This window comes from Nycticebus coucang, chromosome X (genome assembly GCF_027406575.1).
Source record: "Nycticebus coucang isolate mNycCou1 chromosome X, mNycCou1.pri, whole genome shotgun sequence".
Classification (NCBI taxonomy): domain Eukaryota; kingdom Metazoa; phylum Chordata; class Mammalia; order Primates; family Lorisidae; genus Nycticebus; species Nycticebus coucang.
This window is the reverse complement of record NC_069804.1, coordinates 147,201,254-147,213,853: the sequence shown is the minus strand read 5'-3', so window position 1 is coordinate 147,213,853 and position 12,600 is coordinate 147,201,254.

Genomic DNA, 12,600 nt, shown 5'->3' with positions numbered 1-12,600 from the left:
AATGCTATGGACCAAACACCCCATAAATAGCTCTTGACTGATGGGAAATGTACCCTGATGAATACTTGATCTCTTATTCTGCGCTTCAGATAGAAATTTCCAAGGTTCATTCTACATAGCTACTCAGGGATTTCCAGTGGAATGGAGCCTTCGTTGCCCTGTCAAAATTGGAGAATTTCATATCAATGAACACTTAACTAAAATTATTTATGGGTTCTAAAGTCCAAAGATACAAATGAAAAGGAAATATAAAAGAAAGACCACACAAAAACCCAACTAATGGCTAATGTTTTCACACTCAGTCAAGAAATGAAGGGCAAATGTGTGTTTCTATCATCTCTCACCTGATTATTGCAAAACCATCCTATCATATCTACTTGGCTAAGACTTTGACACTCTCCAAAATATTTGTATGTATTTTTTTAAAGAACAAGTAGTAAATATTTTAGAATTTGAAAATCACAAAGTCTCTGCTGTAACTCCTCAACTCTACCATTGTAGTGTGAAAGCAAACACAAACAGTATGCAAACCAACCAAATAACATGACTATCTTCTAATAAAATTTCATTTATAAAAACAGTATGTAGCCTATGGTTAGTAGTGTTCTTAGGCTTGCTTTACAGCATAGCTGAAGTGGTCTTTCTTAAGGACTAATCTTAATTATGTCAGTCACCTTCTTAAAACCACTTAATAACTGCCTTTCATCTTTTGGTGGCTTATAACAGTCCACACTTACTACTGTAGTGCAGATGTTCCCACTCTTTTTTATTTTATGTTGCAATAATAATATATAGCTTATGATACTCCTCTTGCCCCATTTTATTTCAGGCTTCCCGGCTTTCAGTTGCGCTATATTCTTTGACTGGTATGCTCTAATAACCCCCTTCTTCACTTAAAATATGCCGTATTTACCTTTTAGAATTTAGTGATATAATCTGTTCATAAATCCTTTCCTTTCCTTCCTTAGTTGCATTTTCCTTGTTACCACCATTATATTTATAGATTCCTCATCATATTTTCAAGAGCTTAGAACTCAGCAGGGAAGACATTACACTTTATTGAAATTACCTGTTTTAATATAGAGGCTAATATATGTATTATATTCATTTTTTCATCCTCAATTTCCTGAATGAACCTTACCACAGAATGTGTTAAATCTTAGGCCATTCAGGAAGGACTCTTGGAATAGTGGTGTAAGTAACTCACTGTATTCTCTACTCAACAACATACCATTTAACTAATAAAAAATGTTTTATAAAAGAAATATATAAAGCCTCTAGAAATTGTCCTAAGGATTTACAACAAAGAGAAAAAAAATATTCAAGAAAATCCATTAAATCTTGGTAAGAACAGCGAGAGTCTTTGGCATTTGAGCTGCTCCCAACTCTTACCCTTCACCACCTGTATGTGACAGGTCTAGTTTTAGCACTCTATTCCTGAAAGGTGTAGCCAAAATGAACTTGATCCCTCCCCACAAAGCTATAGTTTATGCAAAAACAAAGAGGCCACAAATGTCTTTCACCACCCTCTCAACCTCATGTTATCGTAGTGCTATGTAGAAAGTGTGGCCAAGAGGATTGGTACTACTTTCTACAGCTCAATTCCCACTTATGGGGCAAGCACCCAGCTTCAGATAGGATAGGCTGAGATAGGATGAGTTCCTCATCACCCATACCCTTGTTTACCTGTAAAGCAGAGATTCCACACTGGGTTCAGCAAGTCGAAAAAATTGGGATTACAATTACCATTCCCTCAATGTCTACACATAGTAAAGGAATATCACTTTGAGAAAAGCAGGTTGATATTGTTTCTATCAACTCTAATGCACTGACAATTTATTCCAGGTCTTAGGCAAGGAGAGCTCAAATCTCTGTCTGATAAGACTGTATTATCTGGAACAAAAACTAGAGTTTATCCTTAAATCTGTTGTTTAAAACAATGGCGAACAATGGTAACAAGCAATTAAAAGTGTCTGATAATTCCAAGATACTCCTAAAGTAGGTCCCTTTGTATATGAAAGATGCATTCCAGGACTCCCAGTGGATAACTAAAACCATGAATAGTACCAAATCTTATATATTCAATGATTTTTCCCTGTAAATACCTACCTATGATAAAGTTTAATTTTATAAATTAGGCACAATAAGAGATTAACAATGACAGTAACAAAATAGAACAATTATAATAATATACTATAATAAAATTTATGTGAATGTGGTCTCTCTCTCTTTTTTTTTCCTCCTTTTTCCCCTCAAAACACAGTAATATTTTAGACTATGGCTTGCTGTGGGTAACAGAAACCATGGAAAGAGAAATTGCCGATAAGAGGAGACTACTCTAGCAACAATAGTTTCACTGTATAGTGAAAGGGAAAATCATCTAGAAATTTGACAGAACTAGAGAAATAATTAACAAAGAAGAGCTATCCTTGGATTTCACTCACCCTATGGATCCAGAATTCTGTGCACATATGTTAGACTGTACCCATTCAAGAGTAATCAGAGAAGAATAAGGAGAAGACTTAAAAGTATTCCCTAACCTACACATAGAACAGTTAACATAGTGTAGAAGCCTCATTTACACAAAAGGCATAAACACAATCTTTGACCAAACATTAATAAGCTATAGTGATCCAAGGGAGACTCCTTTAAATTCAGGCTTCAAAATAATGTTACTCTTATCCATAGTGCTCTGGAGGATTTCATGTTATACCCACTCAATGGGATTGGAGAGAGTATCTCCAAACCATTAGTCTCTGACTGAAGTTGGGGCAAAGTTGTAAACTCTCTAAACCATGATAACAATCTCTAAGTCACACACACACACACACACACACACACCCATTGATAAAGAGTGAAAATCTAAATGGCTATGAGGCTTAAACAGAACTTGGAACTAATAAGTGGTTCATACACATGCAGGGGTGATGCCCACTAAGGCAGGCAAAAGGATGTGATATGTAAAAAAGTTTGGCAATGCATACCAAAGGTTGCACACTGTAGTGAAAATAGATTTCAAAGAATTATTTCAGGCAAGTAAATAAATAATCAACCTAACAAATTCCACCACAAAAATAAGTCCCAGAAAGGAGAAGTGTTAGTATAGACAATGGTTATAATACATTATTTAAAAGTTCAGGTTTCAATGAAAATAATTGTATGTGAAAAGAAACAGGAAAGTGTGAACTATACAAAGGAAAAAAAACAATATAAACTTCTTTTGACAGTGTCCAGACGCTGGACTTAGCAGACAAACACCTCTAAAAAGCCATTATAAGTAAATTCAAAAACATGCATGGTAATTATGATTATACAAATAGAGAATGTCAATAAAAAGAAAGTATAGAATAGAATAAATTAGAAATTCTGAAATTAAACACTTCAAAACTGAAATAAAAATATAATTAGAGGGGCTAAATAGTAAATTTTAGTGGGCAGAAGAATCAGTTAAGTAGGAGACTTATTTAGTACATATCGGGCAATACAAAAAACAGGGAACAAAAACAGTGAAGGAATATGATGCACCATTAAACACACCAACATATAAGTAATGGAGGTATCAGAGACAGTGGAGAGAGAAATAAACAGGAAAATATTTGAAGAACTACTGGCCAAAAACATCCAAAATTTGATGGAAAAAATAGTAATATACACATTTAGTAAGTTCAAGGAAACTCAGCTCAATAAAAACAAAGATATTTATACCCAATCACATCTTATTCAAAATAATGAAAGGCAAGGCAAAGAAAATAGAAAATGCCTCATTATGCAAAAGAGAAACCTACAAGCTGCAATGACCCAGCAGAGATTACAAAGTGATTTCTTATGAGAAAGAGATCAAAACATACTATGATGACAATTTCAAAGTTCTTAAAAGAGGAGTTACAAGGTGGTTGCCCAGAGACCCAAGATTGCCACCAGATTGTCTCAGAAAAAGGAAAAGTTTTAGATGTAAAAGAGAACAATGATTTATTGGGTCTAACTCTGAGGGAAAAGTGTCAGAACCTGTAAGAGATTACATGGGGAAAAGTTGCACAACAGAATAAGATAGAGCAAGTTATCAGCAGAAGACAACCTCTGAGAGGCTTGGAATTCATGGAAAAGGATAGGCGGAATGGTTTCTTTCTTCTTCTTTTATATCCATAATCTCAAAATTATTCAATCCCTACATGACAAACCCACAACCAACATTATCCAGAATGGGGAAAGGTTGAAAACATTACCCTCTAAGACAAGGGTGCCTACTGTCACCACTTCTATTCAACATAGTGTTGGAAGTCTTGGTCAGAGCAACCAGGCAAAAGGAAAAAAAAAAAGGTATTCAAATCAGGGAAAAGGAGGTCAAACTATATATTTTTTTCTGATGATATGATCTTATATCTAGAACACCACAATGAAACCACCAAAAGACTCCTTGAACTAATAAATAAATTCAGCAAACTCTCAGTTTATAAAAACAATGTACACAAATCTGTAGCATTTCTCTTCATCAATAGTAGTCAACCTTAGAGTAAAATAAAAGACTCAATATCATTAACAATAGCCATAAATAAAATAAAATATATAGGAATATGCTTAAGAAAAGAAGTTAATGCTGAGGAAGGAAATTGCAGATAACACCAACAAATGAAAAAGCATCATGCTGATGTATTGGTAAAATCAATATTGTTAAAATGTCCATACTTTCCAAAGTAATTTACAATTTCAGTGCAATCCCCACCAAAATACCAATGTCATATTTCATGGATCTAGAAAACAAAATCATTCTATGGTTCATTTGCAACCAGAGATGAGCCTAATAGCCAAAGCAATCTTATGAAAAAGGAATAGATCTGGAGGTATCGCATTACCCGATTTCAAACTCTACTACAAGGTAATAGGAACCAAAACAGCAGGGTACTGACACAGAAGTAGAGACATAGGCCCATGACACACAATAGAGACTATAGATACACATGAAGCCAACTGATCTTTCACAAAGCAGACAACAATATACTCTGGGAAAAAGAATCCCTATTCAATAAATGTTTCTGGAGGAATTGGATTGTCACATGCAGAAGAATAAAACAGTATTCATATCTCTTACCACAAAAATTAATGCAACATTGATAAAAGATTTAAATGTAAGGCATGAATCCATAAGAATTTAGAAGAATATGTTGAAAAAAGTCTTCTAAATATCAGCCTAGGCAAAGAAGTTGTGAAGAAGACTGCAATGGCAATCACAGCAACAAAAATATGTAAATGGGACTTCATTAAATTAAAACCATTTGCACTGCTAATGAGATAAACAATAGACATCCTACAGAAAGTTCCACATGCTAATGAAAATATTTGCAAACTATATATCTGAGAAAGGGCTAATAACTAGCATCTACAAAGATTTCAAACAAATCAGCAAGAACAAAAAAAAGTGGGTAAAAGACATGAAAAGAAGTTTTTCTTTTTATTTATTTATTATTAAATCATAGCTGTGTACATTAATGCTATCATGGGGCACCATACACTGGTTTTATATACAATTTAACATATTTTCATCACACTGATTAACATAGCCTTCCTGGCATTTTCTTAGAATATTTCTATTCTACATTTACTAAGTTTCACATGTACCCGTGTAAGATGCACTGTAGGTGTGATCCCACCAATCACCCTCCCTCCACCCATCCTCTCCCCTCCTCTGCCCTCCCTCTCCTCCTTGCCTATATTCTTAGGTTATAACTGGGTTATAGCTTTCATATGAAAGCCATAAATTAGTTTCATAGTAGGGCTGAGTACATTGGATACTTTTTCTTCCATTCTTGAGATACTTTACTAAGAAGAATATGTTCCAGCTCCATCCATGTAAACATGAAAGAGGTAAAGTCTCTACCTCTCTTTTAGGCTGCGTAATATTCCATGGTGTACACATACCACAATTTATTAAACCATTCATGGATCAATGGGCACTTGGGCTTTTTCCATGACTTAGCAATTATGAATTGGGCAGCAATAAACATTCTGGTACAAATATCTTTGTTACAATGTGATTTTTGGTCTTCTGGGTATATACCTAGTAGAGGAATTATAGGATTGAATGGCAGATCTATTTTTAGATCTCTAAGTGTTCTCCAAACATCTTTCCAAAAGGAATGTGTTAATTTGCATTCCCACCACCAGTGTAGAAGTGTTCCCTTTTCTCCACATCCATGCTAACATCTCTGGTCTTAGGATTTTGTAATATGGGGTAATCTTACTGGAGTTAGATGATATCTCAAAGTAGTTTTGATTTGCATTTCTCTGATGAATAAGGATGATGAGCATTTTTTCATATGTCTGTGGGCCGTACACCTGTCTTCTTCAGAGAAGTTTCTCTTCAAGTCCCTTGCCCAGCCTGAGATGGGATCACTTGTTCTTTTCTTGCTAATATGTTTGAGTTCTCTGTGGAATCTGGTTATTAAACCTTTGTTGGAGACATAACCTGTAAATATCTTCTCCCATTTTGAGAGCTATCTGCTTGCTTCTTACTGTGTTCTTGGCTATGCAGAAGCTTTTTAGTTTGATCAAGTCCCAGTAGTGTAGTTTTGAAGCTGCTTCAATTGCTCAAGGGGTCCTCATAAAATATTCGCCCAGACTGATTTCTTCAAGTGTTTTCCCTGCACTTTCTTCTAGTATTTTTATAGTTTCATATCTTAAGTTTAAATCTTTAATCCAGTGAGTGTCTATCTTAGTTAATGGTGAAAGGTATGGGTCCAGTTTCAGTCTTCTACAGGTTGCCAGCCAGTTCACCCAGCACCATTTGTTAAATAGAGAATCTTTTTCCCCACTGAATGTTTTTAATTGGCTTGTCAAAGATCAAATAACGGTAAGTAGCTGGGTTCATCTCTTGGTTCTCTATTCTGTTCCATAGAAGGGACATTTCTTAAACTAATAGAGGCCATCCATAGCAAACCGACAGCCAATATTGTATTGAATGGAGTTAAATTGAAATCATTTCCACTCAGATCAGGAACCAGGCAATGTTGCCCATTGTCTCCCCTGCTCTTTAACATTGTAATGGAAGTTTTAGCCATCTCAATAAGGGAAGAAAAGGTGATCAAGGGTATCCACATAGGGTCAGAGGAGATCAAACTTTCACTCTTCGCAAATGCTATGATTGTATATCTGGAAAACATTAGGGATTCTACTACAAAACTCTTAGAAGTGACCAAGGAATACAGTAGCATCTCAGGTTACAAAATCAACATTCATAAATCAGTAGCCTTTATATATACACCAACAAAAGTCAAGCTGAAAAAACAGTCAAGGACTCTATTCCATTCACAGTAGTGCTAAAGAAGATGAAATATTTGGGAGTTTATCTAACAAAGGACGTGAAAGATCTCTATAAAGAGAACTATGTAACCCTAAGAAAAGAAATAGCTGAAAATGTTAACAAATGGAAAAACATACCATGCTCATGGCTGGGAAGAATCAACATTGTTAAAATGTTCATACTACCCAAAGCAATATAAAATTTTAATGCAATCCCTATTAAAGCTCCACTGTCATACTTTAATGATCTTGAAAAAACAATACTTCATTTTATATGGAATCAGAAAAAACCTCGAATAGCCAAGACATTACTCAGAAATAAAAACAAAGCAGGAGGAATCACACTACCAGATTTCAGACTATACTATAAATCGATAGTGATCAAAACAGCATGGTACTGGCACAAAAACAGAGAGGTAGATGTATGGAAGCTTCTCAAATAAAATAGACAAATGGATAACAAACATATGAAAAATGCTCAACATTAATATTTATAATAGAAATACAATTAAAGCCAGAATGAGATACCATCTTACCCCAGTTAGAATTTGTTTCATTAAAAAGTACAAAAGCTATGGATGCTGTTTGGATGCAGAGAGAAAGGAACGCTTATACACTGCTGGTGGGACTGTAAATTAGTAAAAACTGTATAGAAAACAGTGTGGAGTTACCTCAAAGAACAAAAAGTACACCTACCATTTGATCCAGCAATCTTTCTCACTACAGGGTATTTACCCAAAGGAATAGATGTCATCTTATCAAATAGAGATCTGCACTTGTATGCATATTGAAGCACAAGCCATCATTTCAAAGATGAGAAATCAACCTCAACCCATGGCCCATTATTTCATAAGTGGATTGACAAAATGTGGTAAATGTTTACTATGGAATACTATTCAGCTAAGAAGGATGAATTAAGCCCTTTTTCAACAATCTGGATGGAACCAGAGACCATTTTCCTGATAGAAGTATCTAAAGAATGGAAAAACAAAGAAAATATGTATTCATTATTAAACTGTAAATGACCAATGAGCACACATCTGCAGAGAGGGAAATCAAACTGTGTGGATTAGGAAGGATGAAGTAAAACGAAGACTATTCACAGATAACATGATCTTGAATATAGAAAAACCAAAAGAAGGGAGGCGGAGCAAGATGGCAGCCGAGTAACAGCTTCCTTGCATCTGGGCACTGTGAGTCTGGGGAGATAGGACTCCAGGCATCTCTGGCTGGTGGGAACTGCCTATCATCACTCCTATGAGGATACAGGGAGTCAGCGAGAGACTTCTGGACCCCAAGAGGAGGACTAAAACAGTGGAAAACCGGCAAGTGGTCGCGTGTGTTCAATCCGTCTAAACCCGCCCACAACTGTAAGTTCAGTAGCAGCGAGACTGCAAACCAGAAAGGCCATACCTGTGAACTGTTTTGATGTCCTTGGACTTGGCACTGAGTTGAACTGCCTTGGGGAAGGCCTGAGTGGGATTGCAGAGAACTTTGGCCGTTGTCTTGGGCCCCAGTCTGAGCCGCTGAGCCAGACGGAGCTAATAGTGTTTGGTGGTGGGTCACACCGAACCATTGGCAGTGATCTGCCCCGGCAAGCTCCGCCCTCAGGGTCGCAGAGCTAGAAACGGGTGGGAGCTGGTAACCCAGCAACCAAGTAGCCTAAGGGTGGGGTCTGAGCCGCCTTGCAGCCCTAACCCTCAGGGGCAGAGTAAGACTGGTTTTGGCACACAGGGTAAGCGGATAGCCACTTCAGCAGTGATTCCAGCGAGAAAGCTGGGAAAGCTTCTGCTCAGCAAGTTTACAAGTTCAAAGTGCCTTTTAAGTGGGCTGAAGAGAGATTTAGGGTGTCTACCTGCTGGGGTTTGAGAAATCAGCAGCCTCCAGTCGTATCAGAACTGTGACTAACATCTCATACCCCAGAAGACCACGTGTTGCCCAGACAATATTCAATAACATATACAAACTGCTTTGTTTTTAGTTGTGTATTTTTTTCTTTTTTTTTGTTTGGTTGTTTTTTTTTTTGTTTGTTTATTTTGACGTTGTTGATGTTCTTTTGTTTTTTAATTTCAATCTTTTCCATACAGATCCCTTTTTCTTTCTCAATTTTTCTAGTTTAATTATAATTTCCCATTGCTGCCTTTTTTAATAACTACAACTTCATTTTTGCTAGTGTTTCTACCGCTATCATTTGGTTTTTCACCCAATTTTATCCCCGTAAAGTTTTCTTTTTGCTTGTTTTGGTTTGATTTATAGCATTTTTGTCTTTCCTCTCTACTTGGTGGAGGTGGGGTACTGTGTCTGATCAGGTTAGCAAAGAGCTGCTGACCTCAAGGGAACCACCCAACTGGGCACCCCCAGAAGGTGGGGTTTTTTAAGGTTGTGTCAAAGTACCCTACTGTACACCTATATTGCCCTGTTTCCCTCTTTCTGTGCCTCTCTTCTTTTTGTCAATATTCCTTATACCCACCCCCTCTCCTTTCTCTATCTTTCTTTTTTTTCTCATCACTCGGTCCTCCTTTCTTTCATCCCTTTTTTGCTCTTCAACCTTCTCACCCTTCTGGTCCTGTAACCCTTAGTCCACAGGCACAAGAACTTAAAGAGCAAGAGGAAGTGAAAGGAAAATTAGGGCAAGGAAACAGATAAAAGAAATCACTCATGAGGAAGAATCAGCAAAAAACTCCAGGCAACATGAAGAACCAGTCCAGAACAACCCCACCAAGGGACCATGAGGTAGCTACTGCAGATGATTCCACCAGTACAGAAATGTTAGGAATGACAGAAAGGGAATTTAGAATACACATGTTGAAAACAATGAAAGAAATGATGGAAACAATGAAGGAAACTGCTAATAAAGTGGAAAATAACCAAAAGGAAATCCAAAAACAGAATCAAATCAGAGATGAACGATATGAAGAATATAAAAAGGATATAGCAGAGCTGAAGGAAATGAAACAGTCAATTAGGGAACTTAAAGATGCAATGGAAAGTACCAGCAACAGGTTAGACCATGCAGAAGAAAGAATTTCAGAGGTAGAAGACAAAGTTCTTGAGATAACTCAGATAGTAAAAGAGGCAGAAAAGAAGAGAGAGAAAGCAGAACGTTCACTGTCAGAATTATGGGACTTTATGAAGCGTTCCAACATACGAGTTATAGGAATTCCAGAAGGGGAAGAAGAATGCCCCAGAGGAATGGAAGCCATACTAGAGAATATTATAAAAGAAAATTTCCCAAACATCACCAAAGATTCTGACACACTGCTTTCAGAGGGATATCGGACCCCAGGTCGCCTCAACTCTAACCGAGCTTCTCCAAGACACATTGTGATGAACCTGTCCAAAGTCAAGACAAAAGAAAAGATTCTGCAAGCTGCCAGGAGTAAGTGCCAGTTGACTACAGGGGCAAAGCCATCAGAGTGACCGCAGACTTCTCTAATGAAACTTTCCAAGCAAGAAGACAATGGTCATCTAACTTTAATCTACTCAAACAGAACAATTTTCAGCCCAGAATTCTGTACCTGCTAAGCTAAGCTTCAAAATTGATGGAGAAATCAAATCATTTACAGATATACAAACATTGAGGAAATTTGCCACAACAAGACCAGCTCTACAGGAAATACTTCAACCTGTTCTGCACACTGACCACCACAATGGATCAGCAGCAAAGTAAGAACTCAGAAATCAAAGGAAAGAACCTAACCTCCACACTGATGCAAAAGATAAAACTAAGCAATGGACTCTCACAAAATAAGATGAATAGAATACTACCACACTTATCAATTATCTCCATAAATGTTAATGGCTTGAATTCCCCACTGAAGAGACATAGATTGGCTGACTGGATTAAAAAACACAAGCCATCTATTTGCTGTCTGCAAGAAACACACCTGGATTCAAAAGACAAATTAAAGGTCCGAGTCAAGGGTTGGAAGACAATTTTTCAGGCAAATGGAATTCAGAAGAAAAGAGGAGTTGCAATCTTATTTTCAGATACATGTGGATTTAAAGCAACTAAAGTCAAAAAAGACAAAGATGGTCACTTTATATTGGTCAAGGGAAAACTACAACAAGAAGACATTTCAATTCTAAATATTTATGCACCCAATTTAAATGCTCCCAGATTCTTGAAGCAGACCTTACTCAGTCTGAGCAATATGATATCTGATAATACCATCATAACAGGGGACTTTAACACACCTCTTACAGAGCTGGACAGATCCTCTAAACAGAAATTAAACAAAGATATAAGAGATTTAAATGAGACCCTAGAACAACTATGCTTGATAGACGCATATAGAACACTCCACCCAAAGATAAAGAATATACATTCTTCTCATCACCCCATGGAACATTCTCCAAAATTGATCATATCCTGGGACACAAAACAAATATCAACAGAATCAAAAGAATTGAAATTTTACCTTGTATCTTTTCAGACCATAAGGCACTAAAGGTGGAACTCAACTCTAACAAAAATGCTCGACCCCACCCAAAGGCATGGAAATTAAACAATCTTCTGTTGAATAACAGATGGGTGAAGGAAGAAATAAAACAGGAAATCATTAACTTCCTTGAGCATAACAACAATGAAGACACAAGCTACCAAAACCTGTGGGATACTGCAAAAGCAGTTTTGAGAGGAAAATTCATCGCTTTAGATGCCTACATTCGAAAAACAGAAAGAGAGCACATCAACAATCTCACAAGAGATCTTATGGAATTGGAAAAAGAAGAACAATCTAAGCCTAAACTCAGTAGAAGAAAAGAAATATCCAAAATCAAATCAGAGATCAATGAAATTGAAAACAAAAGAATCATTCAGAAAATTCATGAAACAAGGAGTTGGTTTTTTGAAAAAATAAATAAAATAGATAAACCATTGGCCAGACTAACTAGAAATAGAAAAGTAAAATCTCTAGCAACCTCAATCAGAAACGATAAAGGGGAAATAACAACTGATCCCACAGAGATACAAGAGATCATCTCTGAATACTACCAGAAACTCTATGCCCAGAAATTTGACAATGTGAAGGAAATGGATCAATATTTGGAATCACACCCTCTCCCTAGACTTAGCCAGGAAGAAATAGACCTCCTGAACAGACCAATTTCAAGCACTGAGATCAAAGAAACAATAAAAAAGCTTCCAACTAAAAAATGCCCTGGTCCAGATGGCTTCACTCCAGAATTCTATCCAACCTTCAAGGAAGAGCTTATTCCTGTACTGCAGAAATTATTCCAAAAAACTGAGGAAGAAGGAATCTTCCCCAACACATTCTATGAAGCAAACATCACCCTGATACCAAA